The sequence below is a fragment of the Spea bombifrons genome, chromosome 3 (assembly GCF_027358695.1).
Source record: "Spea bombifrons isolate aSpeBom1 chromosome 3, aSpeBom1.2.pri, whole genome shotgun sequence".
NCBI classification, from domain to species: domain Eukaryota; kingdom Metazoa; phylum Chordata; class Amphibia; order Anura; family Pelobatidae; genus Spea; species Spea bombifrons.
The window spans coordinates 116,163,397-116,190,759 of NC_071089.1; the positions used below are offsets into that span (position 1 = coordinate 116,163,397).

Here is a 27,363-nt window from a genome sequence, read left to right on the forward strand (position 1 = left end):
AAACCGGGTAGAAACACTTCTTTTCATTCTTCCCATTTAAAATACAGAGCCGATGACTTCATCAACAAAGAGGGCAATCTGCTCCTCAGTTTTGTACCAGAAGGTGGTGCTGTTTCCCTAGGTCTTGGCCTAATCAAGAAAAAGGTGGTCAATCTACTGATGTCTTTCTTTCAGGTAAATGACTGGTGCTTCACATACTTTTTGCTTTGTTGCATTAGTGTATTCCTTTGTTTTTCTTGTTTGTAATTTGGATTTTGAGACGATTTTTCCATGATATGTTTGAACCTGATGCAGTACTCACTATAACTATAAAATGAAATACCTGGTCATTATATTGTGGTGCTATCAAAACTATACATACAATGTAATGTTGTTATAAATACACCTGTTTTGTGATTCGTACGGATAGTTACCTGTAAGTTGTCGGTGGCCAGACTGGGGATAAGTAAGCAGCACTGGAAGTTTCAGGAATTCCACCCTTCCTCCAGCAATCATCAGATATAGAAGATATAATACTTGATCCCTTTAAGCCCATCTCATGGTGATGGGGCTGCCCTGAGAACAAGAGCAGTATGATCAGGTTTTACCATAAGTTTGTCCGGTGTAATTCACTTTTCCCGCAGTGACAGTTTCTTTTACATAAATAGAATTTTCTGAAGGGACAAATTATACATATTACATATAAAACATATACACTTTATGAAAGGATGTGGACACCCCTCCTAATTATTGAGTTTAGGTATTTCAGCCACATCCATTGCTAACAGGTGTATAAAATCAAGCACATAGTCGACCATCTTCCTAGACAGACATTGGCATTATGTCTCCCTTTTCCTCTTCATCTATCTTTGTTCTCTTTATCTCCCAACCCTTTCTCTTTACCTCTCCCTGTGTGTCCACTTTTTCTTTACCGCTACCTTTTGTCACTTCCTCTCCCTTTTCTTTAATCTATCCTCCTTTTCTTTAATCTCTCCATTTTCATTTTCTTTCCTCCTGTTGCATTTTATATAATCTCTCTAATCGATTTCTCCCCTTTCTGATGTTCCTTGACCAGCCCAAAGAGGTAAGGAATTTGGACCAGTATTTTGAGGTGGCTCTTCAGGTAAGATGAGCCCTGTAGATGTTGGGGAATATGATTAATGCCATTTGATTTGACCAACTAGCAAACGGATAGCAACATAGGGTTCCAATAAAAACTAGCTTCCCATACCGGGAGTCGAACCCGGGCCGCCTGGGTGAAAACCAGGAATCCTAACCGCTAGACCATATGGGATACGTGTCTACACCCTGCTCACACCACATGGGATGGTGTATGTGACGGAGCATCCACAGATCCTATAGGAGGTTAACCTTTTTCTTTTAAAATACAGTTGTAATGCCTGTCAGTCCGCGGCTGCAGTTGATGAGTTCCTGTTCCAATGATCTTTTTGATATGCGTCAGAGTTTTATTTTCCCTGCAATCCCAGGTGATACACTACAGAGAGATTCCTCCTCCGTACACGAGATAGGGCAGAACTCAAATTATAAAACCCCTCCCCACCTGGTGACCCTCTGTCATTGAAAACAGCATTCCTGATTGCCATTACCTCCACTAGGCGCATCACTGAACTATAGGCATTGTCTACGGCAGAGCCTTTTCTTTGGATCTTCCCAGATAAAGTGGTCCTTTTGCTGCCCACGGAATTCGCACCTAAAGTCCACTCTTCACTCTGTAGGATCAACCTACCATTTTTTTACCCATCTCACAAAAATAAAAAAAGCATTCCTTCGAGCCGGAATCGAACCAGCGACCTAAGGATGTCTGATCGTTTTCTACAGTCCTCCGCTCTACCAGCTGAGCTATCGAAGGTCGTGTTTCTAGGTGCTGTCCATGCTGATTGTACCTGGAGCAGCCCCTCCCCCACCAACATGGTATGCATTGTGTTACAAGCTACATCAAGTGGAAGGGTTAACTGCAAACGGCTTGAAACTTACTGAATAAACTCGGATGTGTAAGAAAAAAAAGTTGCGTTGGCCGGGAATCAAACCCGGGTCAACTGCTTGGAAGGCAGCTATGCTCACCACTATACCACCAACGCCATATGGAGAGATAGGCTTTTACACTAGAGATGGGAAGGTCTGGGAAAAAAAAAGCCCAGAAAAAAACATGAGAAAAAAATGACATTTTCTTCCCGTTTTTTTCCAAAGCCGTTTTTTGTTTGTGGGAAATGATGTCATGTAGATGTTATTGTGTCATTTTGCAGCCTTTAGCAGAATTTAGTTTTATGTGGAATATGGAATGTTTCATCAGAACATTTAGAAATCTCGCGGACCTTCAGGAAATGTTAAAAATTGTCATCTTCTGCCTTTGGTCAGATCCTCTGCTCTGGCCTGGCCTCTTTCTACACATAGGTTTCTGTAGCGTAGCGGTTATAACGTTTGCCTCACATGAGGAAGGTCCCCGGTTCGAAACCGGGTAGAAACACTTCTTTTCATTCTTCCCATTTAAAATACAGAGCCGATGACTTCATCAACAAAGAGGGCAATCTGCTCCTCAGTTTTGTACCAGAAGGTGGTGCTGTTTCCCTAGGTCTTGGCCTAATCAAGAAAAAGGTGGTCAATCTACTGATGTCTTTCTTTCAGGTAAATGACTGGTGCTTCACATACTTTTTGCTTTGTTGCATTAGTGTATTCCTTTGTTTTTCTTGTTTGTAATTTGGATTTTGAGACGATTTTTCCATGATATGTTTGAACCTGATGCAGTACTCACTATAACTATAAAATGAAATACCTGGTCATTATATTGTGGTGCTATCAAAACTATACATACAATGTAATGTTGTTATAAATACACCTGTTTTGTGATTCGTACGGATAGTTACCTGTAAGTTGTCGGTGGCCAGACTGGGGATAAGTAAGCAGCACTGGAAGTTTCAGGAATTCCACCCTTCCTCCAGCAATCATCAGATATAGAAGATATAATACTTGATCCCTTTAAGCCCATCTCATGGTGATGGGGCTGCCCTGAGAACAAGAGCAGTATGATCAGGTTTTACCATAAGTTTGTCCGGTGTAATTCACTTTTCCCGCAGTGACAGTTTCTTTTACATAAATAGAATTTTCTGAAGGGACAAATTATACATATTACATATAAAACATATACACTTTATGAAAGGATGTGGACACCCCTCCTAATTATTGAGTTTAGGTATTTCAGCCACATCCATTGCTAACAGGTGTATAAAATCAAGCACATAGTCGACCATCTTCCTAGACAGACATTGGCATTATGTCTCCCTTTTCCTCTTCATCTATCTTTGTTCTCTTTATCTCCCAACCCTTTCTCTTTACCTCTCCCTGTGTGTCCACTTTTTCTTTACCGCTACCTTTTGTCACTTCCTCTCCCTTTTCTTTAATCTATCCTCCTTTTCTTTAATCTCTCCATTTTCATTTTCTTTCCTCCTGTTGCATTTTATATAATCTCTCTAATCTATTTCTCCCCTTTCTGATGTTCCTTGACCAGCCCAAAGAGGTAAGGAATTTGGACCAGTATTTTGAGGTGGCTCTTCAGGTAAGATGAGCCCTGTAGATGTTGGGGAATATGATTAATGCCATTTGATTTGACCAACTAGCAAACGGATAGCAACATAGGGTTCCAATAAAAACTAGCTTCCCATACCGGGAGTCGAACCCGGGCCGCCTGGGTGAAAACCAGGAATCCTAACCGCTAGACCATATGGGATATGTGTCTACACCCTGTTCACACCACATGGGATGGTGTATGTGACGGAGCATCCACAGATCCTAAAGGAGGTTAACCTTTTTCTTTTAAAATACAGTTGTAATGCCTGTCAGTCCGCGGCTGCAGTTGATGAGTTCCTGTTCCAATGATCTTTGTGATATGCGTCAGAGTTTTATTTTCCCTGCAATCCCAGGTGATACACTACAGAGAGATTCCTCCTCCGTACACGAGATAGGGCAGAACTCAAATTATAAAACCCCTCCCCACCTGGTGACCCTCTGTCATTGAAAACAGCATTCCTGATTGCCATTACCTCCACTAGGCGCATCACTGAACTATAGGCATTGTCTACGGCAGAGCCTTTTCTTTGGATCTTCCCAGATAAAGTGGTCCTTTTGCTGCCCACGGAATTCGCACCTAAAGTCCACTCTTCACTCTGTAGGATCAACCTACCATTTTTTTACCCATCTCACAAAAATAAAAAAAGCATTCCTTCGAGCCGGAATCGAACCAGCGACCTAAGGATGTCTGATCGTTTTCTACAGTCCTCCGCTCTACCAGCTGAGCTATCGAAGGTCGTGTTTCTAGGTGCTGTCCATGCTGATTGTACCTGGAGCAGCCCCTCCCCCACCAACATGGTATGCATTGTGTTACAAGCTACATCAAGTGGAAGGGTTAACTGCAAACGGCTTGAAACTTACTGAATAAACTCGGATGTGTAAGAAAAAAAAGTTGCGTTGGCCGGGAATCGAACCCGGGTCAACTGCTTGGAAGGCAGCTATGCTCACCACTATACCACCAACGCCATATGGAAAGATAGGCTTTTACACTAGAGATGGGAAGGTCTGGGAAAAAAAAAGCCCAGAAAAAAACATGAGAAAAAAATGACATTTTCTTCCCGTTTTTTTCCAAAGCCGTTTTTTGTTTGTGGGAAATGATGTCATGTAGATGTTATTGTGTCATTTTGCAGCCTTTAGCAGAATTTAGTTTTATGTGGAATATGGAATGTTTCATCAGAACATTTAGAAATCTCGCGGACCTTCAGGAAATGTTAAAAATTGTCATCTTCTGCCTTTGGTCAGATCCTCTGCTCTGGCCTGGCCTCTTTCTACACATAGGTTTCTGTAGCGTAGCGGTTATAACGTTTGCCTCACATGAGGAAGGTCCCCGGTTCGAAACCGGGTAGAAACACTTCTTTTCATTCTTCCCATTTAAAATACAGAGCCGATGACTTCATCAACAAAGAGGGCAATCTGCTCCTCAGTTTTGTACCAGAAGGTGGTGCTGTTTCCCTAGGTCTTGGCCTAATCAAGAAAAAGGTGGTCAATCTACTGATGTCTTTCTTTCAGGTAAATGACTGGTGCTTCACATACTTTTTGCTTTGTTGCATTAGTGTATTCCTTTGTTTTTCTTGTTTGTAATTTGGATTTTGAGACGATTTTTCCATGATATGTTTGAACCTGATGCAGTACTCACTATAACTATAAAATGAAATACCTGGTCATTATATTGTGGTGCTATCAAAACTATACATACAATGTAATGTTGTTATAAATACACCTGTTTTGTGATTCGTACGGATAGTTACCTGTAAGTTGTCGGTGGCCAGACTGGGGATAAGTAAGCAGCACTGGAAGTTTCAGGAATTCCACCCTTCCTCCAGCAATCATCAGATATAGAAGATATAATACTTGATCCCTTTAAGCCCATCTCATGGTGATGGGGCTGCCCTGAGAACAAGAGCAGTATGATCAGGTTTTACCATAAGTTTGTCCGGTGTAATTCACTTTTCCCGCAGTGACAGTTTCTTTTACATAAATAGAATTTTCTGAAGGGACAAATTATACATATTACATATAAAACATATACACTTTATGAAAGGATGTGGACACCCCTCCTAATTATTGAGTTTAGGTATTTCAGCCACATCCATTGCTAACAGGTGTATAAAATCAAGCACATAGTCGACCATCTTCCTAGACAGACATTGGCATTATGTCTCCCTTTTCCTCTTCATCTGTCTTTGTTCTCTTTATCTCCCAACCCTTTCTCTTTACCTCTCCCTGTGTGTCCACTTTTTCTTTACCGCTACCTTTTGTCACTTCCTCTCCCTTTTCTTTAATCTATCCTCCTTTTCTTTAATCTCTCCATTTTCATTCCTCCTGTTGCATTTTATATAATCTCTCTAATCTATTTCTCCCCTTTCTGATGTTCCTTGACCAGCCCAAAGAGGTAAGGAATTTGGACCAGTATTTTGAGGTGGCTCTTCAGGTAAGATGAGCCCTGTAGATGTTGGGGAATATGATTAATGCCATTTGATTTGACCAACTAGCAAACGGATAGCAACATAGGGTTCCAATAAAAACTAGCTTCCCATACCGGGAGTCGAACCCTGGTCGCCTGGGTGAAAACCAGGAATCCTAACCGCTAGACCATATGGGATACGTGTCTACACCCTGCTCACACCACATGGGATGGTGTATGTGACGGAGCATCCACAGATCCTATAGGAGGTTAACCTTTTTCTTTTAAAATACAGTTGTAATGCCTGTCAGTCCGCGGCTGCAGTTGATGAGTTCCTGTTCCAATGATCTTTTTGATATGCGTCAGAGTTTTATTTTCCCTGCAATCCCAGGTGATACACTACAGAGAGATTCCTCCTCCGTACACGAGATAGGGCAGAACTCAAATTATAAAACCCCTCCCCACCTGGTGACCCTCTGTCATTGAAAACAGCATTCCTGATTGCCATTACCTCCACTAGGCGCATCACTGAACTATAGGCATTGTCTACGGCAGAGCCTTTTCTTTGGATCTTCCCAGATAAAGTGGTCCTTTTGCTGCCCACGGAATTCGCACCTAAAGTCCACTCTTCACTCTGTAGGATCAACCTACCATTTTTTTACCCATCTCACAAAAATAAAAAAAGCATTCCTTCGAGCCGGAATCGAACCAGCGACCTAAGGATGTCTGATCGTTTTCTACAGTCCTCCGCTCTACCAGCTGAGCTATCGAAGGTCGTGTTTCTAGGTGCTGTCCATGCTGATTGTACCTGGAGCAGCCCCTCCCCCACCAACATGGTATGCATTGTGTTACAAGCTACATCAAGTGGAAGGGTTAACTGCAAACGGCTTGAAACTTACTGAATAAACTCGGATGTGTAAGAAAAAAAAGCTGCGTTGGCCGGGAATCGAACCCGGGTCAACTGCTTGGAAGGCAGCTATGCTCACCACTATACCACCAACGCCATATGGAAAGATAGGCTTTTACACTAGAGATGGGAAGGTCTGGGAAAAAAAAACCCAGAAAAAAACATGAGAAAAAAATGACATTTTCTTCCCGTTTTTTTCCAAAGCCGTTTTTTGTTTGTGGGAAATGATGTCATGTAGATGTTATTGTGTCATTTTGCAGCCTTTAGCAGAATTTAGTTTTATGTGGAATATGGAATGTTTCATCAGAACATTTAGAAATCTCGCGGACCTTCAGGAAATGTTAAAAATTGTCATCTTCTGCCTTTGGTCAGATCCTCTGCTCTGGCCTGGCCTCTTTCTACACATAGGTTTCTGTAGCGTAGCGGTTATAACGTTTGCCTCACATGAGGAAGGTCCCCGGTTCGAAACCGGGTAGAAACACTTCTTTTCATTCTTCCCATTTAAAATACAGAGCCGATGACTTCATCAACAAAGAGGGCAATCTGCTCCTCAGTTTTGTACCAGAAGGTGGTGCTGTTTCCCTAGGTCTTGGCCTAATCAAGAAAAAGGTGGTCAATCTACTGATGTCTTTCTTTCAGGTAAATGACTGGTGCTTCACATACTTTTTGCTTTGTTGCATTAGTGTATTCCTTTGTTTTTCTTGTTTGTAATTTGGATTTTGAGACGATTTTTCCATGATATGTTTGAACCTGATGCAGTACTCACTATAACTATATAGCACAAGATGGAGCGCATGTACATGAGGGAGAAAACAAAAATACAACACAATAGTGCAATATGTATATTCAAAAATATAAAATATAAAAATAAGTACCACTCACAAGTGGACTGCAAATATGTGCTCGTCAAAAATTCCTATTTTCAGGTCTTTAGTGAATTATGGTGGCACCACTCAAATAGAATAGTGCATATGCATGTAAATAAAACTCCACCGGAATCTTGGAAAAAAATGGTTTATTAGATCCCTCGACGCGTTTCGCCGATCGCACGTCGGCTTCTTCAGGAGTAGATTAAAATCAAATACAATAAAATACATAAACCTGTCTACTGGGAGTCCATAAGTCCTTTTATGTTCATGGAAGCACTTCCGGATTCACCCTCACGTCAGATCACGTGAGCCGACGTGTTGATGTCATCTATGGGGCATCATCTTTAGTCCTCGGCACTTCCGGGTTCGTCCTCACGTCGGACCACGTGAGCCGACGTATTGATGTCATCTGTGGGGCGTCCTTTCTAGTCCTCGGCGGGCTTGCGTAGGTTTCCAGCGTCAATGGATGGATCCTATGTCTGTATCAGCGCTTCCACGCCAGTCACGAAAGAAGGCATTCTCCGTCCTCCGCCGCCCACGGGCGGAATCTCCAGAAGCGCTGCACAAGTCCCCGACGGCCATCAGCCGTCCAGTGGTGAGAGGGAAACCGGTTGCCAATTAGTCCTTGGAAGCACATCAAAGACCCAGCGGACATCCCGCAGCAGGAAACATAAAAATCATACACAATAAAAATTATACATAATAAAACTATAAAAATATATAATAAAGCGTTGTGTGATTCATTCTAGAAATACATCCGACTAAGATCCTAACATAATGTTATGAAGAAAGAACAATAGAGTGCAGCAGCATATTTTAGAAGAAGATATCATCAACACTAATCTCCAATAGATCCAGTATATAAAGTGACTAAATATAAAGTGCAAAGTGCAAAAGATAGTGAATGTGCAAAAATGCAAGACCCCATTTAGGGTTTATGCAACAATCCTAAAGTGCAAAAGGTGTAAAACCGTTACTCCGCATTTCTACATTCTCCCATCAAAAACCCCATTTAGGGTTTATGCAACAATCCTAAAGTGCAAAAGGTGTAAAACCGTTACTCCGCATTTCTACATTCTCCCATCAAAAAACGCAAGACCACAAGAGACCGAGAGGTTGCAGAGGACAGGGATTCAGAGTAAAAACTAATAAGATTCCATCTACAAATAACATAAATAACATAATTAATATCTCTAAAATCCCCCTAGAGCCATCAGAACTGGAATTATTATCCAAAGGCCTTAAGTTTGCACCTAACAAAAGTCCGGATGGGTTTAATCTTTTTATAGATACCCATAAGTTTTTGCGTAAATTAGCGGTGAAACGTTTTTTTCTGAAAAAGGAACAAAATGAATCTGAAGCATTTGAGCCCATTGTGTCTGATTCTTTTACTCATACACCGTTTAAACCTAAATCTAAATTTTATCCAGAATTTGAAAAAAGTGAGCACATACAGGTTTTCTCAGAAATGTTGCTACAGGAATTCGAGAGGATTGAGTCACATAAAAAAAGAAATTTTAATCTATCTAAGAAAGAACAGGAATCCCTTAAGAAATTAAAAGAAGAAAAACAAATTGTAGTCAAGACAGCAGACAAAGGGGGGGCTATAGTCGTTATGGATAGGGCATATTATGTCCAGGAAGCGAATCGTATTCTGGACGATGAAACGACTTACCGTAAGTTAACAGCTAATCCTACTAAAGTATTTCAAACTGAATTTAGGGAATTATTGCAAGAGGGAAAGGACAATAAAGTCCTTAATAAACATGAATATAACTTCCTCTATACAGAATTTCCCAAAGTAGCTGTTTTTTATTTTTTGCCCAAAATCCATAAGAGTATAACATCCCCCCCAGGGAGACCCATTATAAGTGGCATCAATTCCCTCACCAGCAACACGTCACAATATATTGATTTCTTTCTGCAAAAATATGTGTGTTCTACCCCATCATACATTCGGGATACCAAACACGTTCTGCAAATCGTGCAGAATATAAAGTGGCAACCTAATTATCTGTGGGCGACTGTAGATGTTGCCTCTTTGTATACGGTTATACCACACAACCAAGGCATAGAGGCCGTTAAGAGAGTCCTCCAGAAAGATGAAGGAATGGAGCCATTGCAAAATCAGTTTATTTTAAGTTGTATTAAGTTTATATTACATCATAACTTTTTTTGGTTTAATGAGAGGTTTTATTTACAACTTTGTGGCACCGCCATGGGGACCAAATTCGCACCAAGCTATGCCAATTTATATGTGGCAGATTGGGAAGCCCATAACATCTGGTCCCACAACCCGTTTGGTGCGAATTTGGTCCTCTGGCGGCGCTATATCGATGATATACTTATCATCTGGAAGGGACCCTCAGATGAGCTTAATCGGTTCCTTGATTATATCAATAATAATTCATATAATTTAAAGTTCTCTTCATGTATCCATTCCCACGAAATCAACTTTCTGGACCTTACTCTTTATGTTGAGGAGGATAAGATTAAATCTAGGACTTTCTTCAAACCAACTGATGGCAACAGCTACATAGACTATGGTAGCTGCCACCATCCACAATGGCTGCAGAATGTCCCTAAGGGACAATTTGCACGAATCCGTAGAAACTGCACTGAGGAGAAAGATTTCCTCACCCAGAGTGAAATAATAATGGATAAATTCAGGGAAAGAAACTATCCGGATGAGTTGCTAAGGAAACAACTTAGGTCTATAACAGAAAAGAAAAGAGAGTCTTTACTGGGAGATAAAACCCATAAACATACGAAGCCGTTCGATTTTGCTTTTCTCACTAAGTACAGCAATAAGGCATTCGAAATAAAAAGAGCGATAACAAGATGCTGGCCCATCTTGCAACAAGATAGCGTTTTAAAAAATCATCTCCCAGAAAAACCAAATATAATCTATAAAAAGACAGAGAGCCTAAAATCCATTCTGTCTCCGAGCATTTTACCTGATATGGAGAAAACTAATAAAAGTAATAATTTCTTACCCAATAAAAATCCAGGTTTCTACAGATGTGGAATGTGCAAGCTCTGCAAAACGTGTTTTAAACAAGATAAGAAAATTACCAGTTTTAGATGTTTTAATACAAAAAAGGAGTATGATATTAAACATTTTATCCATTGTAGGTCAAAAAACGTTATTTATCTCTTGGAATGTATATGTGGGGCTCAGTACATTGGACGAACAACGAGAGAATTAAAAGTTAGGGGCCTGGAACATCTCTGCGGAATACGGAACAAAAACTTTAAACACAGCGTCCCTAAACATTGCAACACCTGTAAGGATTTTTCTTTGGCCAATTTTAAAATAATAGGGATTGACCGTGTCTCACCTCATTGGAGAGGGGGGGATCTAAAGCAGGCCTTAGCAAAAAAGGAAACACAATGGATTTTTAAGTTTCAGACACATAAACCGGGGGGTTTAAATACTGATCTGGATATTTTGGCTTTTATGAATGACTGAGGAGAGAGAAAAAAAAAAAAAAAAAAAAAAAAAAAAAAAAAGCACTTACCTTTTTACACCTTTTGCACTTTAGGATTGTTGCATAAACCCTAAATGGGGTCTTGCATTTTTGCACATTCACTATCTTTTGCACTTTGCACTTTATATTTAGTCACTTTATATACTGGATCTATTGGAGATTAGTGTTGATGATATCTTCTTCTAAAATATGCTGCTGCACTCTATTGTTCTTTCTTCATAACATTATGTTAGGATCTTAGTCGGATGTATTTCTAGAATGAATCACACAACGCTTTATTATATATTTTTATAGTTTTATTATGTATAATTTTTATTGTGTATGATTTTTATGTTTCCTGCTGCGGGATGTCCGCTGGGTCTTTGATGTGCTTCCAAGGACTAATTGGCAACCGGTTTCCCTCTCACCACTGGACGGCTGATGGCCGTCGGGGACTTGTGCAGCGCTTCTGGAGATTCCGCCCGTGGGCGGCGGAGGACGGAGAATGCCTTCTTTCGTGACTGGCGTGGAAGCGCTGATACAGACATAGGATCCATCCATTGACGCTGGAAACCTACGCAAGCCCGCCGAGGACTAGAAAGGACGCCCCACAGATGACATCAATACGTCGGCTCACGTGGTCCGACGTGAGGACGAACCCGGAAGTGCCGAGGACTAAAGATGATGCCCCATAGATGACATCAACACGTCGGCTCACGTGATCTGACGTGAGGGTGAATCCGGAAGTGCTTCCATGAACATAAAAGGACTTATGGACTCCCAGTAGACAGGTTTATGTATTTTATTGTATTTGATTTTAATCTACTCCTGAAGAAGCCGACGTGCGATCGGCGAAACGCGTCGAGGGATCTAATAAACCATTTTTTTCCAAGATTCCGGTGGAGTTTTATTTACATGCATATGCACTATTCTATTTGAGTGGTGCCACCATAATTCACTAAAGACCTGAAAATAGGAATTTTTGACGAGCACATATTTGCAGTCCACTTGTGAGTGGTACTTATTTTTATATTTTATATTTTTGAATATACATATTGCACTATTGTGTTGTATTTTTGTTTTCTCCCTCATGTACATGCGCTCCATCTTGTGCTATTTGGTTGTCTCTACACTATAAGGAAGAGTGTTCTTGGAAGCTGCAGTCTTGAGGGAGGTATTATATTATATTGATTCACACACGTGTTATTTTGGGGTTTTTTCAGTTCTTCTCACTATAACTATAAAATGAAATACCTGGTCATTATATTGTGGTGCTATCAAAACTATACATACAATGTAATGTTGTTATAAATACACCTGTTTTGTGATTCGTACGGATAGTTACCTGTAAGTTGTCGGTGGCCAGACTGGGGATAAGTAAGCAGCACTGGAAGTTTCAGGAATTCCACCCTTCCTCCAGCAATCATCAGATATAGAAGATATAATACTTGATCCCTTTAAGCCCATCTCATGGTGATGGGGCTGCCCTGAGAACAAGAGCAGTATGATCAGGTTTTACCATAAGTTTGTCCGGTGTAATTCACTTTTCCCGCAGTGACAGTTTCTTTTACATAAATAGAATTTTCGGAAGGGACAAATTATACATATTACATATAAAACATATACACTTTATGAAAGGATGTGGACACCCCTCCTAATTATTGAGTTTAGGTATTTCAGCCACATCCATTGCTAACAGGTGTATAAAATCAAGCACATAGTCGACCATCTTCCTAGACAGACATTGGCATTATGTCTCCCTTTTCCTCTTCATCTATCTTTGTTCTCTTTATCTCCCAACCCTTTCTCTTTACCTCTCCCTGTGTGTCCACTTTTTCTTTACCGCTACCTTTTGTCACTTCCTCTCCCTTTTCTTTAATCTATCCTCCTTTTCTTTAATCTCTCCATTTTCATTTTCTTTCCTCCTGTTGCATTTTATATAATCTCTCTAATCTATTTCTCCCCTTTCTGATGTTCCTTGACCAGCCCAAAGAGGTAAAGAATTTGGACCAGTATTTTGAGGTGGCTCTTCAGGTAAGATGAGCCCTGTAGATGTTGGGGAATATGATTAATGCCATTTGATTTGACCAACTAGCAAACGGATAGCAACATAGGGTTCCAATAAAAACTAGCTTCCCATACCGGGAGTCGAACCCGGGCCGCCTGGGTGAAAACCAGGAATCCTAACCGCTAGACCATATGGGATATGTGTCTACACCCTGCTCACACCACATGGGATGGTGTATGTGACGGAGCATCCACAGATCCTATAGGAGGTTAACCTTTTTCTTTTAAAATACAGTTGTAATGCCTGTCAGTCCGCGGCTGCAGTTGATGAGTTCCTGTTCCAATGATCTTTTTGATATGCGTCAGAGTTTTATTTTCCCTGCAATCCCAGGTGATACACTACAGAGAGATTCCTCCTCCGTACACGAGATAGGGCAGAACTCAAATTATAAAACCCCTCCCCACCTGGTGACCCTCTGTCATTGAAAACAGCATTCCTGATTGCCATTACCTCCACTAGGCGCATCACTGAACTATAGGCATTGTCTACGGCAGAGCCTTTTCTTTGGATCTTCCCAGATAAAGTGGTCCTTTTGCTGCCCACGGAATTCGCACCTAAAGTCCACTCTTCACTCTGTAGGATCAACCTACCATTTTTTTACCCATCTCACAAAAATAAAAAAAGCATTCCTTCGAGCCGGAATCGAACCAGCGACCTAAGGATGTCTGATCGTTTTCTACAGTCCTCCGCTCTACCAGCTGAGCTATCGAAGGTCGTGTTTCTAGGTGCTGTCCATGCTGATTGTACCTGGAGCAGCCCCTCCCCCACCAACATGGTATGCATTGTGTTACAAGCTACATCAAGTGGAAGGGTTAACTGCAAACGGCTTGAAACTTACTGAATAAACTCGGATGTGTAAGAAAAAAAAGCTGCGTTGGCCGGGAATCGAACCCGGGTCAACTGCTTGGAAGGCAGCTATGCTCACCACTATACCACCAACGCCATATGGAAAGATAGGCTTTTACACTAGAGATGGGAAGGTCTGGGAAAAAAAAACCCAGAAAAAAACATGAGAAAAAAATGACATTTTCTTCCCGTTTTTTTCCAAAGCCGTTTTTTGTTTGTGGGAAATGATGTCATGTAGATGTTATTGTGTCATTTTGCAGCCTTTAGCAGAATTTAGTTTTATGTGGAATATGGAATGTTTCATCAGAACATTTAGAAATCTCGCGGACCTTCAGGAAATGTTAAAAATTGTCATCTTCTGCCTTTGGTCAGATCCTCTGCTCTGGCCTGGCCTCTTTCTACACATAGGTTTCTGTAGCGTAGCGGTTATAACGTTTGCCTCACATGAGGAAGGTCCCTGGTTCGAAACCGGGTAGAAACACTTCTTTTCATTCTTCCCATTTAAAATACAGAGCCGATGACTTCATCAACAAAGAGGGCAATCTGCTCCTCAGTTTTGTACCAGAAGGTGGTGCTGTTTCCCTAGGTCTTGGCCTAATCAAGAAAAAGGTGGTCAATCTACTGATGTCTTTCTTTCAGGTAAATGACTGGTGCTTCACATACTTTTTGCTTTGTTGCATTAGTGTATTCCTTTGTTTTTCTTGTTTGTAATTTGGATTTTGAGACGATTTTTCCATGATATGTTTGAACCTGATGCAGTACTCACTATAACTATAAAATGAAATACCTGGTTATTATATTGTGGTGCTATCAAAACTATACATACAATGTAATGTTGTTATAAATACACCTGTTTTGTGATTCGTACGGATAGTTACCTGTAAGTTGTCGGTGGCCAGACTGGGGATAAGTAAGCAGCACTGGAAGTTTCAGGAATTCCACCCTTCCTCCAGCAATCATCAGATATAGAAGATATAATACTTGATCCCTTTAAGCCCATCTCATGGTGATGGGGCTGCCCTGAGAACAAGAGCAGTATGATCAGGTTTTACCATAAGTTTGTCCGGTGTAATTCACTTTTCCCGCAGTGACAGTTTCTTTTACATAAATAGAATTTTCTGAAGGGACAAATTATACATATTACATATAAAACATATACACTTTATGAAAGGATGTGGACACCCCTCCTAATTATTGAGTTTAGGTATTTCAGCCACATCCATTGCTAACAGGTGTATAAAATCAAGCACATAGTCGACCATCTTCCTAGACAGACATTGGCATTATGTCTCCCTTTTCCTCTTCATCTATCTTTGTTCTCTTTATCTCCCAACCCTTTCTCTTTACCTCTCCCTGTGTGTCCACTTTTTCTTTACCGCTACCTTTTGTCACTTCCTCTCCCTTTTCTTTAATCTATCCTCCTTTTCTTTAATCTCTCCATTTTCATTTTCTTTCCTCCTGTTGCATTTTATATAATCTCTCTAATCTATTTCTCCCCTTTCTGATGTTCCTTGACCAGCCCAAAGAGGTAAAGAATTTGGACCAGTATTTTGAGGTGGCTCTTCAGGTAAGATGAGCCCTGTAGATGTTGGGGAATATGATTAATGCCATTTGATTTGACCAACTAGCAAACGGATAGCAACATAGGGTTCCAATAAAAACTAGCTTCCCATACCGGGAGTCGAACCCGGGCCGCCTGGGTGAAAACCAGGAATCCTAACCGCTAGACCATATGGGATATGTGTCTACACCCTGCTCACACCACATGGGATGGTGTATGTGACGGAGCATCCACAGATCCTATAGGAGGTTAACCTTTTTCTTTTAAAATACAGTTGTAATGCCTGTCAGTCCGCGGCTGCAGTTGATGAGTTCCTGTTCCAATGATCTTTTTGATATGCGTCAGAGTTTTATTTTCCCTGCAATCCCAGGTGATACACTACAGAGAGATTCCTCCTCCGTACACGAGATAGGGCAGAACTCAAATTATAAAACCCCTCCCCACCTGGTGACCCTCTGTCATTGAAAACAGCATTCCTGATTGCCATTACCTCCACTAGGCGCATCACTGAACTATAGGCATTGTCTACGGCAGAGCCTTTTCTTTGGATCTTCCCAGATAAAGTGGTCCTTTTGCTGCCCACGGAATTCGCACCTAAAGTCCACTCTTCACTCTGTAGGATCAACCTACCATTTTTTTACCCATCTCACAAAAATAAAAAAAGCATTCCTTCGAGCCGGAATCGAACCAGCGACCTAAGGATGTCTGATCGTTTTCTACAGTCCTCCGCTCTACCAGCTGAGCTATCGAAGGTCGTGTTTCTAGGTGCTGTCCATGCTGATTGTACCTGGAGCAGCCCCTCCCCCACCAACATGGTATGCATTGTGTTACAAGCTACATCAAGTGGAAGGGTTAACTGCAAACGGCTTGAAACTTACTGAATAAACTCGGATGTGTAAGAAAAAAAAGCTGCGTTGGCCGGGAATCGAACCCGGGTCAACTGCTTGGAAGGCAGCTATGCTCACCACTATACCACCAACGCCATATGGAAAGATAGGCTTTTACACTAGAGATGGGAAGGTCTGGGAAAAAAAAACCCAGAAAAAAACATGAGAAAAAAATGACATTTTCTTCCCGTTTTTTTCCAAAGCCGTTTTTTGTTTGTGGGAAATGATGTCATGTAGATGTTATTGTGTCATTTTGCAGCCTTTAGCAGAATTTAGTTTTATGTGGAATATGGAATGTTTCATCAGAACATTTAGAAATCTCGCGGACCTTCAGGAAATGTTAAAAATTGTCATCTTCTGCCTTTGGTCAGATCCTCTGCTCTGGCCTGGCCTCTTTCTACACATAGGTTTCTGTAGCGTAGCGGTTATAACGTTTGCCTCACATGAGGAAGGTCCCTGGTTCGAAACCGGGTAGAAACACTTCTTTTCATTCTTCCCATTTAAAATACAGAGCCGATGACTTCATCAACAAAGAGGGCAATCTGCTCCTCAGTTTTGTACCAGAAGGTGGTGCTGTTTCCCTAGGTCTTGGCCTAATCAAGAAAAAGGTGGTCAATCTACTGATGTCTTTCTTTCAGGTAAATGACTGGTGCTTCACATACTTTTTGCTTTGTTGCATTAGTGTATTCCTTTGTTTTTCTTGTTTGTAATTTGGATTTTGAGACGATTTTTCCATGATATGTTTGAACCTGATGCAGTACTCACTATAACTATAAAATGAAATACCTGGTTATTATATTGTGGTGCTATCAAAACTATACATACAATGTAATGTTGTTATAAATACACCTGTTTTGTGATTCGTACGGATAGTTACCTGTAAGTTGTCGGTGGCCAGACTGGGGATAAGTAAGCAGCACTGGAAGTTTCAGGAATTCCACCCTTCCTCCAGCAATCATCAGATATAGAAGATATAATACTTGATCCCTTTAAGCCCATCTCATGGTGATGGGGCTGCCCTGAGAACAAGAGCAGTATGATCAGGTTTTACCATAAGTTTGTCCGGTGTAATTCACTTTTCCCGCAGTGACAGTTTCTTTTACATAAATAGAATTTTCTGAAGGGACAAATTATACATATTACATATAAAACATATACACTTTATGAAAGGATGTGGACACCCCTCCTAATTATTGAGTTTAGGTATTTCAGCCACATCCATTGCTAACAGGTGTATAAAATCAAGCACATAGTCGACCATCTTCCTAGACAGACATTGGCATTATGTCTCCCTTTTCCTCTTCATCTATCTTTGTTCTCTTTATCTCCCAACCCTTTCTCTTTACCTCTCCCTGTGTGTCCACTTTTTCTTTACCGCTACCTTTTGTCACTTCCTCTCCCTTTTCTTTAATCTATCCTCCTTTTCTTTAATCTCTCCATTTTCATTTTCTTTCCTCCTGTTGCATTTTATATAATCTCTCTAATCGATTTCTCCCCTTTCTGATGTTCCTTGACCAGCCCAAAGAGGTAAGGAATTTGGACCAGTATTTTGAGGTGGCTCTTCAGGTAAGATGAGCCCTGTAGATGTTGGGGAATATGATTAATGCCATTTGATTTGACCAACTAGCAAACGGATAGCAACATAGGGTTCCAATAAAAACTAGCTTCCCATACCGGGAGTCGAACCCGGGCCGCCTGGGTGAAAACCAGGAATCCTAACCGCTAGACCATATGGGATACGTGTCTATGCCCTGCTCACACCACATGGGATGGTGTATGTGACGGAGCATCCACAGATCCTATAGGAGGTTAGCCTTTTTCTTTTAAAATACAGTTGTAATGCCTGTCAGTCCGCGGCTGCAGTTGATGAGTTCCTGTTCCAATGATCTTTTTGATATGCGTCAGAGTTTTATTTTCCCTGCAATCCCAGGTGATACACTACAGAGAGATTCCTCCTCCGTACACGAGATAGGGCAGAACTCAAATTATAAAACCCCTCCCCACCTGGTGACCCTCTGTCATTGAAAACAGCATTCCTGATTGCCATTACCTCCACTAGGCGCATCACTGAACTATAGGCATTGTCTACGGCAGAGCCTTTTCTTTGGATCTTCCCAGATAAAGTGGTCCTTTTGCTGCTCACGGAATTCGCACCTAAAGTCCACTCTTCACTCTGTAGGATCAACCTACCATTTTTTTACCCATCTCACAAAAATAAAAAAAGCATTCCTTCGAGCCGGAATCGAACCAGCGACCTAAGGATGTCTGATCGTTTTCTACAGTCCTCCGCTCTACCAGCTGAGCTATCGAAGGTCGTGTTTCTAGGTGCTGTCCATGCTGATTGTACCTGGAGCAGCCCCTCCCCCACCAACATGGTATGCATTGTGTTACAAGCTACATCAAGTGGAAGGGTTAACTGCAAACGGCTTGAAACTTACTGAATAAACTCGGATGTGTAAGAAAAAAAAGTTGCGTTGGCCGGGAATCGAACCCGGGTCAACTGCTTGGAAGGCAGCTATGCTCACCACTATACCACCAACGCCATATGGAAAGATAGGCTTTTACACTAGAGATGGGAAGGTCTGGGAAAAAAAAAGCCCAGAAAAAAACATGAGAAAAAAATAACATTTTCTTCCCGTTTTTTTCCAAAGCCGTTTTTTGTTTGTGGGAAATGATGTCATGTAGATGTTATTGTGTCATTTTGCAGCCTTTAGCAGAATTTAGTTTTATGTGGAATATGGAATGTTTCATCAGAACATTTAGAAATCTCGCGGACCTTCAGGAAATGTTAAAAATTGTCATCTTCTGCCTTTGGTCAGATCCTCTGCTCTGGCCTGGCCTCTTTCTACACATAGGTTTCTGTAGCGTAGCGGTTATAACGTTTGCCTCACATGAGGAAGGTCCCCGGTTCGAAACCGGGTAGAAACACTTCTTTTCATTCTTCCCATTTAAAATACAGAGCCGATGACTTCATCAACAAAGAGGGCAATCTGCTCCTCAGTTTTGTACCAGAAGGTGGTGCTGTTTCCCTAGGTCTTGGCCTAATCAAGAAAAAGGTGGTCAATCTACTGATGTCTTTCTTTCAGGTAAATGACTGGTGCTTCACATACTTTTTGCTTTGTTGCATTAGTGTATTCCTTTGTTTTTCTTGTTTGTAATTTGGATTTTGAGACGATTTTTCCATGATATGTTTGAACCTGATGCAGTACTCACTATAACTATAAAATGAAATACCTGGTCATTATATTGTGGTGCTATCAAAACTATACATACAATGTAATGTTGTTATAAATACACCTGTTTTGTGATTCGTACGGATAGTTACCTGTAAGTTGTCGGTGGCCAGACTGGGGATAAGTAAGCAGCACTGGAAGTTTCAGGAATTCCACCCTTCCTCCAGCAATCATCAGATATAGAAGATATAATACTTGATCCCTTTAAGCCCATCTCATGGTGATGGGGCTGCCCTGAGAACAAGAGCAGTATGATCAGGTTTTACCATAAGTTTGTCCGGTGTAATTCACTTTTCCCGCAGTGACAGTTTCTTTTACATAAATAGAATTTTCTGAAGGGACAAATTATACATATTACATATAAAACATATACACTTTATGAAAGGATGTGGACACCCCTCCTAATTATTGAGTTTAGGTATTTCAGCCACATCCATTGCTAACAGGTGTATAAAATCAAGCACATAGTCGACCATCTTCCTAGACAGACATTGGCATTATGTCTCCCTTTTCCTCTTCATCTATCTTTGTTCTCTTTATCTCCCAACCCTTTCTCTTTACCTCTCCCTGTGTGTCCACTTTTTCTTTACCGCTACCTTTTGTCACTTCCTCTCCCTTTTCTTTAATCTATCCTCCTTTTCTCTAATCTCTCCATTTTCATTTTCTTTCCTCCTGTTGCATTTTATATAATCTCTCTAATCGATTTCTCCCCTTTCTGATGTTCCTTGACCAGCCCAAAGAGGTAAGGAATTTGGACCAGTATTTTGAGGTGGCTCTTCAGGTAAGATGAGCCCTGTAGATGTTGGGGAATATGATTAATGCCATTTGATTTGACCAACTAGCAAACGGATAGCAACATAGGGTTCCAATAAAAACTAGCTTCCCATACCGGGAGTCGAACCCGGGCCGCCTGGGTGAAAACCAGGAATCCTAACCGCTAGACCATATGGGATACGTGTCTACACCCTGCTCACACCACATGGGATGGTGTATGTGACGGAGCATCCACAGATCCTATAGGATGTTAACCTTTTTCTTTTAAAATACAGTTGTAATGCCTGTCAGTCCGCGGCTGCAGTTGATGAGTTCCTGTTCCAATGATCTTTTTGATATGCGTCAGAGTTTTATTTTCCCTGCAATCCCAGGTGATACACTACAGAGAGATTCCTCCTCCGTACACGAGATAGGGCAGAACTCAAATTATAAAACCCCTCCCCACCTGGTGACCCTCTGTCATTGAAAACAGCATTCCTGATTGCCATTACCTCCACTAGGCGCATCACTGAACTATAGGCATTGTCTACGGCAGAGCCTTTTCTTTGGATCTTCCCAGATAAAGTGGTCCTTTTGCTGCCCACGGAATTCGCACCTAAAGTCCACTCTTCACTCTGTAGGATCAACCTACCATTTTTTTACCCATCTCACAAAAATAAAAAAAGCATTCCTTCGAGCCGGAATCGAACCAGCGACCTAAGGATGTCTGATCGTTTTCTACAGTCCTCCGCTCTACCAGCTGAGCTATCGAAGGTCGTGTTTCTAGGTGCTGTCCATGCTGATTGTACCTGGAGCAGCCCCTCCCCCACCAACATGGTATGCATTGTGTTACAAGCTACATCAAGTGGAAGGGTTAACTGCAAACGGCTTGAAACTTACTGAATAAACTCGGATGTGTAAGAAAAAAAAGTTGCGTTGGCCGGGAATCGAACCCGGGTCAACTGCTTGGAAGGCAGCTATGCTCACCACTATACCACCAACGCCATATGGAGAGATAGGCTTTTACACTAGAGATGGGAAGGTCTGGGAAAAAAAAAGCCCAGAAAAAAACATGAGAAAAAAATAACATTTTCTTCCCGTTTTTTTCCAAAGCCGTTTTTTGTTTGTGGGAAATGATGTCATGTAGATGTTATTGTGTCATTTTGCAGCCTTTAGCAGAATTTAGTTTTATGTGGAATATGGAATGTTTCATCAGAACATTTAGAAATCTCGCGGACCTTCAGGAAATGTTAAAAATTGTCATCTTCTGCCTTTGGTCAGATCCTCTGCTCTGGCCTGGCCTCTTTCTACACATAGGTTTCTGTAGCGTAGCGGTTATAACGTTTGCCTCACATGAGGAAGGTCCCCGGTTCGAAACCGGGTAGAAACACTTCTTTTCATTCTTCCCATTTAAAATACAGAGCCGATGACTTCATCAACAAAGAGGGCAATCTGCTCCTCAGTTTTGTACCAGAAGGTGGTGCTGTTTCCCTAGGTCTTGGCCTAATCAAGAAAAAGGTGGTCAATCTACTGATGTCTTTCTTTCAGGTAAATGACTGGTGCTTCACATACTTTTTGCTTTGTTGCATTAGTGTATTCCTTTGTTTTTCTTGTTTGTAATTTGGATTTTGAGACGATTTTTCCATGATATGTTTGAACCTGATGCAGTACTCACTATAACTATAAAATGAAATACCTGGTCATTATATTGTGGTGCTATCAAAACTATACATACAATGTAATGTTGTTATAAATACACCTGTTTTGTGATTCGTACGGATAGTTACCTGTAAGTTGTCGGTGGCCAGACTGGGGATAAGTAAGCAGCACTGGAAGTTTCAGGAATTCCACCCTTCCTCCAGCAATCATCAGATATAGAAGATATAATACTTGATCCCTTTAAGCCCATCTCATGGTGATGGGGCTGCCCTGAGAACAAGAGCAGTATGATCAGGTTTTACCATAAGTTTGTCCGGTGTAATTCACTTTTCCCGCAGTGACAGTTTCTTTTACATAAATAGAATTTTCTGAAGGGACAAATTATACATATTACATATAAAACATATACACTTTATGAAAGGATGTGGACACCCCTCCTAATTATTGAGTTTAGGTATTTCAGCCACATCCATTGCTAACAGGTGTATAAAATCAAGCACATAGTCGACCATCTTCCTAGACAGACATTGGCATTATGTCTCCCTTTTCCTCTTCATCTATCTTTGTTCTCTTTATCTCCCAACCCTTTCTCTTTACCTCTCCCTGTGTGTCCACTTTTTCTTTACCGCTACCTTTTGTCACTTCCTCTCCCTTTTCTTTAATCTATCCTCCTTTTCTTTAATCTCTCCATTTTCATTTTCTTTCCTCCTGTTGCATTTTATATAATCTCTCTAATCTATTTCTCCCCTTTCTGATGTTCCTTGACCAGCCCAAAGAGGTAAGGAATTTGGACCAGTATTTTGAGGTGGCTCTTCAGGTAAGATGAGCCCTGTAGATGTTGGGGAATATGATTAATGCCATTTGATTTGACCAACTAGCAAACGGATAGCAACATAGGGTTCCAATAAAAACTAGCTTCCCATACCGGGAGTCGAACCCGGGCCGCCTGGGTGAAAACCAGGAATCCTAACCGCTAGACCATATGGGATACGTGTCTACACCCTGCTCACACCACATGGGATGGTGTATGTGACGGAGCATCCACAGATCCTATAGGAGGTTAGCCCTTTTCTTTTAAAATACAGTTGTAATGCCTGTCAGTCCGCGGCTGCAGTTGATGAGTTCCTGTTCCAATGATCTTTTTGATATGCGTCAGAGTTTTATTTTCCCTGCAATCCCAGGTGATACACTACAGAGAGATTCCTCCTCCGTACACGAGATAGGGCAGAACTCAAATTATAAAACCCCTCCCCACCTGGTGACCCTCTGTCATTGAAAACAGCATTCCTGATTGCCATTACCTCCACTAGGCGCATCACTGAACTATAGGCATTGTCTACGGCAGAGCCTTTTCTTTGGATCTTCCCAGATAAAGTGGTCCTTTTGCTGCCCACGGAATTCGCACCTAAAGTCCACTCTTCACTCTGTAGGATCAACCTACCATTTTTTTACCCATCTCACAAAAATAAAAAAAGCATTCCTTCGAGCCGGAATCGAACCAGCGACCTAAGGATGTCTGATCGTTTTCTACAGTCCTCCGCTCTACCAGCTGAGCTATCGAAGGTCGTGTTTCTAGGTGCTGTCCATGCTGATTGTACCTGGAGCAGCCCCTCCCCCACCAACATGGTATGCATTGTGTTACAAGCTACATCAAGTGGAAGGGTTAACTGCAAACGGCTTGAAACTTACTGAATAAACTCGGATGTGTAAGAAAAAAAAGTTGCGTTGGCCGGGAATCGAACCCGGGTCAACTGCTTGGAAGGCAGCTATGCTCACCACTATACCACCAACGCCATATGGAAAGATAGGCTTTTACACTGGAGATGGGAAGGTCTGGGAAAAAAAAACCCAGAAAAAAACATGAGAAAAAAATGACATTTTCTTCCCGTTTTTTTCCAAAGCCGTTTTTTGTTTGTGGGAAATGATGTCATGTAGATGTTATTGTGTCATTTTGCAGCCTTTAGCAGAATTTAGTTTTATGTGGAATATGGAATGTTTCATCAGAACATTTAGAAATCTCGCGGACCTTCAGGAAATGTTAAAAATTGTCATCTTCTGCCTTTGGTCAGATCCTCTGCTCTGGCCTGGCCTCTTTCTACACATAGGTTTCTGTAGCGTAGCGGTTATAACGTTTGCCTCACATGAGGAAGGTCCCCGGTTCGAAACCGGGTAGAAACACTTCTTTTCATTCTTCCCATTTAAAATACAGAGCCGATGACTTCATCAACAAAGAGGGCAATCTGCTCCTCAGTTTTGTACCAGAAGGTGGTGCTGTTTCCCTAGGTCTTGGCCTAATCAAGAAAAAGGTGGTCAATCTACTGATGTCTTTCTTTCAGGTAAATGACTGGTGCTTCACATACTTTTTGCTTTGTTGCATTAGTGTATTCCTTTGTTTTTCTTGTTTGTAATTTGGATTTTGAGACGATTTTTCCATGATATGTTTGAACCTGATGCAGTACTCACTATAACTATAAAATGAAATACCTGGTCAGTATATTGTGGTGCTATCAAAACTATACATACAATGTAATGTTGTTATAAATACACCTGTTTTGTGATTCGTACGGATAGTTACCTGTAAGTTGTCGGTGGCCAGACTGGGGATAAGTAAGCAGCACTGGAAGTTTCAGGAATTCCACCCTTCCTCCAGCAATCATCAGATATAGAAGATATAATACTTGATCCCTTTAAGCCCATCTCATGGTGATGGGGCTGCCCTGAGAACAAGAGCAGTATGATCAGGTTTTACCATAAGTTTGTCCGGTGTAATTCACTTTTCCCGCAGTGACAGTTTCTTTTACATAAATAGAATTTTCTGAAGGGACAAATTATACATATTACATATAAAACATATACACTTTATGAAAGGATGTGGACACCCCTCCTAATTATTGAGTTTAGGTATTTCAGCCACATCCATTGCTAACAGGTGTATAAAATCAAGCACATAGTCGACCATCTTCCTAGACAGACATTGGCATTATGTCTCCCTTTTCCTCTTCATCTATCTTTGTTCTCTTTATCTCCCAACCCTTTCTCTTTACCTCTCCCTGTGTGTCCACTTTTTCTTTACCGCTACCTTTTGTCACTTCCTCTCCCTTTTCTTTAATCTATCCTTCTTTTCTTTAATCTCTCCATTTTCATTTTCTTTCCTCCTGTTGCATTTTATATAATCTCTCTAATCTATTTCTCCCCTTTCTGATGTTCCTTGACCAGCCCAAAGAGGTAAGGAATTTGGACCAGTATTTTGAGGTGGCTCTTCAGGTAAGATGAGCCCTGTAGATGTTGGGGAATATGATTAATGCCATTTGATTTGACCAACTAGCAAACGGATAGCAACATAGGGTTCCAATAAAAACTAGCTTCCCATACCGGGAGTCGAACCCGGGCCGCCTGGGTGAAAACCAGGAATCCTAACCGCTAGACCATATGGGATACGTGTCTACGCCCTGCTCACACCACATGGGATGGTGTATGTGACGGAGCATCCACAGATCCTATAGGAGGTTAGCCCTTTTCTTTTAAAATACAGTTGTAATGCCTGTCAGTCCGCGGCTGCAGTTGATGAGTTCCTGTTCCAATGATCTTTTTGATATGCGTCAGAGTTTTATTTTCCCTGCAATCCCAGGTGATACACTACAGAGAGATTCCTCCTCCGTACACGAGATAGGGCAGAACTCAAATTATAAAACCCCTCCCCACCTGGTGACCCTCTGTCATTGAAAACAGCATTCCTGATTGCCATTACCTCCACTAGGCGCATCACCGAACTATAGGCATTGTCTACGGCAGAGCCTTTTCTTTGGATCTTCCCAGATAAAGTGGTCCTTTTGCTGCCCACGGAATTCGCACCTAAAGTCCACTCTTCACTCTGTAGGATCAACCTACCATTTTTTTACCCATCTCACAAAAATAAAAAAAGCATTCCTTCGAGCCGGAATCGAACCAGCGACCTAAGGATGTCTGATCGTTTTCTACAGTCCTCCGCTCTACCAGCTGAGCTATCGAAGGTCGTGTTTCTAGGTGCTGTCCATGCTGATTGTACCTGGAGCAGCCCCTCCCCCACCAACATGGTATGCATTGTGTTACAAGCTACATCAAGTGGAAGGGTTAACTGCAAACGGCTTGAAACTTACTGAATAAACTCGGATGTGTAAGAAAAAAAAGTTGCGTTGGCCGGGAATCGAACCCGGGTCAACTGCTTGGAAGGCAGCTATGCTCACCACTATACCACCAACGCCATATGGAAAGATAGGCTTTTACACTGGAGATGGGAAGGTCTGGGAAAAAAAAACCCAGAAAAAAACATGAGAAAAAAATGACATTTTCTTCCCGTTTTTTTCCAAAGCCGTTTTTTGTTTGTGGGAAATGATGTCATGTAGATGTTATTGTGTCATTTTGCAGCCTTTAGCAGAATTTAGTTTTATGTGGAATATGGAATGTTTCATCAGAACATTTAGAAATCTCGCGGACCTTCAGGAAATGTTAAAAATTGTCATCTTCTGCCTTTGGTCAGATCCTCTGCTCTGGCCTGGCCTCTTTCTACACATAGGTTTCTGTAGCGTAGCGGTTATAACGTTTGCCTCACATGAGGAAGGTCCCCGGTTCGAAACCGGGTAGAAACACTTCTTTTCATTCTTCCCATTTAAAATACAGAGCCGATGACTTCATCAACAAAGAGGGCAATCTGCTCCTCAGTTTTGTACCAGAAGGTGGTGCTGTTTCCCTAGGTCTTGGCCTAATCAAGAAAAAGGTGGTCAATCTACTGATGTCTTTCTTTCAGGTAAATGACTGGTGCTTCACATACTTTTTGCTTTGTTGCATTAGTGTATTCCTTTGTTTTTCTTGTTTGTAATTTGGATTTTGAGACGATTTTTCCATGATATGTTTGAACCTGATGCAGTACTCACTATAACTATAAAATGAAATATCTGGTCATTATATTGTGGTGCTATCAAAACTATACATACAATGTAATGTTGTTATAAATACACCTGTTTTGTGATTCGTACGGATAGTTACCTGTAAGTTGTCGGTGGCCAGACTGGGGATAAGTAAGCAGCACTGGAAGTTTCAGGAATTCCACCCTTCCTCCAGCAATCATCAGATATAGAAGATATAATACTTGATCCCTTTAAGCCCATC

At 41.3% G+C, this 27,363-nt stretch overlaps 27 non-coding genes across 27 annotated transcripts; all 27 read right to left on the reverse strand.

Moving 5' to 3' along the window:
* Positions 1 to 1,201: 1,201 nt before the first annotated feature.
* TRNAE-UUC (transfer RNA glutamic acid (anticodon UUC)) lies at positions 1,202 to 1,273 on the reverse strand. Its single transcript has one exon. It is a non-coding gene; the product is annotated as a tRNA-Glu (tRNA).
* Positions 1,274 to 1,763: 490 nt separating this feature from the next.
* On the reverse strand, positions 1,764 to 1,849 carry TRNAY-GUA (transfer RNA tyrosine (anticodon GUA)). Its single transcript is given in 2 exon segments — positions 1,764 to 1,799; positions 1,813 to 1,849. It is a non-coding gene; the product is annotated as a tRNA-Tyr (tRNA).
* Positions 1,850 to 2,006: 157 nt separating this feature from the next.
* On the reverse strand, positions 2,007 to 2,078 carry TRNAG-UCC (transfer RNA glycine (anticodon UCC)). The gene has a single exon. It is a non-coding gene; the product is annotated as a tRNA-Gly (tRNA).
* Positions 2,079 to 3,649: 1,571 nt separating this feature from the next.
* Positions 3,650 to 3,721, reverse strand: TRNAE-UUC (transfer RNA glutamic acid (anticodon UUC)). Its single transcript has one exon. It is a non-coding gene; the product is annotated as a tRNA-Glu (tRNA).
* Positions 3,722 to 4,211: 490 nt separating this feature from the next.
* On the reverse strand, positions 4,212 to 4,297 carry TRNAY-GUA (transfer RNA tyrosine (anticodon GUA)). Its single transcript is given in 2 exon segments — positions 4,212 to 4,247; positions 4,261 to 4,297. It is a non-coding gene; the product is annotated as a tRNA-Tyr (tRNA).
* Positions 4,298 to 4,454: 157 nt separating this feature from the next.
* On the reverse strand, positions 4,455 to 4,526 carry TRNAG-UCC (transfer RNA glycine (anticodon UCC)). The gene has a single exon. It is a non-coding gene; the product is annotated as a tRNA-Gly (tRNA).
* A 1,565-nt stretch (positions 4,527 to 6,091) lies between these two features.
* Positions 6,092 to 6,163, reverse strand: TRNAE-UUC (transfer RNA glutamic acid (anticodon UUC)). The gene has a single exon. It is a non-coding gene; the product is annotated as a tRNA-Glu (tRNA).
* Positions 6,164 to 6,653: 490 nt separating this feature from the next.
* Positions 6,654 to 6,739, reverse strand: TRNAY-GUA (transfer RNA tyrosine (anticodon GUA)). The gene is given in 2 exon segments: positions 6,654 to 6,689; positions 6,703 to 6,739. It is a non-coding gene; the product is annotated as a tRNA-Tyr (tRNA).
* A 157-nt stretch (positions 6,740 to 6,896) lies between these two features.
* On the reverse strand, positions 6,897 to 6,968 carry TRNAG-UCC (transfer RNA glycine (anticodon UCC)). Its single transcript has one exon. It is a non-coding gene; the product is annotated as a tRNA-Gly (tRNA).
* A 6,376-nt stretch (positions 6,969 to 13,344) lies between these two features.
* Positions 13,345 to 13,416, reverse strand: TRNAE-UUC (transfer RNA glutamic acid (anticodon UUC)). Its single transcript has one exon. It is a non-coding gene; the product is annotated as a tRNA-Glu (tRNA).
* A 490-nt stretch (positions 13,417 to 13,906) lies between these two features.
* Positions 13,907 to 13,992, reverse strand: TRNAY-GUA (transfer RNA tyrosine (anticodon GUA)). The gene is given in 2 exon segments: positions 13,907 to 13,942; positions 13,956 to 13,992. It is a non-coding gene; the product is annotated as a tRNA-Tyr (tRNA).
* Positions 13,993 to 14,149: 157 nt separating this feature from the next.
* TRNAG-UCC (transfer RNA glycine (anticodon UCC)) lies at positions 14,150 to 14,221 on the reverse strand. The gene has a single exon. It is a non-coding gene; the product is annotated as a tRNA-Gly (tRNA).
* A 1,570-nt stretch (positions 14,222 to 15,791) lies between these two features.
* TRNAE-UUC (transfer RNA glutamic acid (anticodon UUC)) lies at positions 15,792 to 15,863 on the reverse strand. Its single transcript has one exon. It is a non-coding gene; the product is annotated as a tRNA-Glu (tRNA).
* Positions 15,864 to 16,353: 490 nt separating this feature from the next.
* Positions 16,354 to 16,439, reverse strand: TRNAY-GUA (transfer RNA tyrosine (anticodon GUA)). Its single transcript is given in 2 exon segments — positions 16,354 to 16,389; positions 16,403 to 16,439. It is a non-coding gene; the product is annotated as a tRNA-Tyr (tRNA).
* Positions 16,440 to 16,596: 157 nt separating this feature from the next.
* On the reverse strand, positions 16,597 to 16,668 carry TRNAG-UCC (transfer RNA glycine (anticodon UCC)). The gene has a single exon. It is a non-coding gene; the product is annotated as a tRNA-Gly (tRNA).
* Positions 16,669 to 18,238: 1,570 nt separating this feature from the next.
* Positions 18,239 to 18,310, reverse strand: TRNAE-UUC (transfer RNA glutamic acid (anticodon UUC)). The gene has a single exon. It is a non-coding gene; the product is annotated as a tRNA-Glu (tRNA).
* A 490-nt stretch (positions 18,311 to 18,800) lies between these two features.
* TRNAY-GUA (transfer RNA tyrosine (anticodon GUA)) lies at positions 18,801 to 18,886 on the reverse strand. Its single transcript is given in 2 exon segments — positions 18,801 to 18,836; positions 18,850 to 18,886. It is a non-coding gene; the product is annotated as a tRNA-Tyr (tRNA).
* Positions 18,887 to 19,043: 157 nt separating this feature from the next.
* On the reverse strand, positions 19,044 to 19,115 carry TRNAG-UCC (transfer RNA glycine (anticodon UCC)). The gene has a single exon. It is a non-coding gene; the product is annotated as a tRNA-Gly (tRNA).
* A 1,571-nt stretch (positions 19,116 to 20,686) lies between these two features.
* Positions 20,687 to 20,758, reverse strand: TRNAE-UUC (transfer RNA glutamic acid (anticodon UUC)). Its single transcript has one exon. It is a non-coding gene; the product is annotated as a tRNA-Glu (tRNA).
* A 490-nt stretch (positions 20,759 to 21,248) lies between these two features.
* On the reverse strand, positions 21,249 to 21,334 carry TRNAY-GUA (transfer RNA tyrosine (anticodon GUA)). Its single transcript is given in 2 exon segments — positions 21,249 to 21,284; positions 21,298 to 21,334. It is a non-coding gene; the product is annotated as a tRNA-Tyr (tRNA).
* A 157-nt stretch (positions 21,335 to 21,491) lies between these two features.
* TRNAG-UCC (transfer RNA glycine (anticodon UCC)) lies at positions 21,492 to 21,563 on the reverse strand. The gene has a single exon. It is a non-coding gene; the product is annotated as a tRNA-Gly (tRNA).
* Positions 21,564 to 23,134: 1,571 nt separating this feature from the next.
* Positions 23,135 to 23,206, reverse strand: TRNAE-UUC (transfer RNA glutamic acid (anticodon UUC)). Its single transcript has one exon. It is a non-coding gene; the product is annotated as a tRNA-Glu (tRNA).
* A 490-nt stretch (positions 23,207 to 23,696) lies between these two features.
* Positions 23,697 to 23,782, reverse strand: TRNAY-GUA (transfer RNA tyrosine (anticodon GUA)). Its single transcript is given in 2 exon segments — positions 23,697 to 23,732; positions 23,746 to 23,782. It is a non-coding gene; the product is annotated as a tRNA-Tyr (tRNA).
* Positions 23,783 to 23,939: 157 nt separating this feature from the next.
* On the reverse strand, positions 23,940 to 24,011 carry TRNAG-UCC (transfer RNA glycine (anticodon UCC)). The gene has a single exon. It is a non-coding gene; the product is annotated as a tRNA-Gly (tRNA).
* A 1,570-nt stretch (positions 24,012 to 25,581) lies between these two features.
* TRNAE-UUC (transfer RNA glutamic acid (anticodon UUC)) lies at positions 25,582 to 25,653 on the reverse strand. The gene has a single exon. It is a non-coding gene; the product is annotated as a tRNA-Glu (tRNA).
* A 490-nt stretch (positions 25,654 to 26,143) lies between these two features.
* On the reverse strand, positions 26,144 to 26,229 carry TRNAY-GUA (transfer RNA tyrosine (anticodon GUA)). Its single transcript is given in 2 exon segments — positions 26,144 to 26,179; positions 26,193 to 26,229. It is a non-coding gene; the product is annotated as a tRNA-Tyr (tRNA).
* A 157-nt stretch (positions 26,230 to 26,386) lies between these two features.
* Positions 26,387 to 26,458, reverse strand: TRNAG-UCC (transfer RNA glycine (anticodon UCC)). The gene has a single exon. It is a non-coding gene; the product is annotated as a tRNA-Gly (tRNA).
* Positions 26,459 to 27,363: the final 905 nt, after the last annotated feature.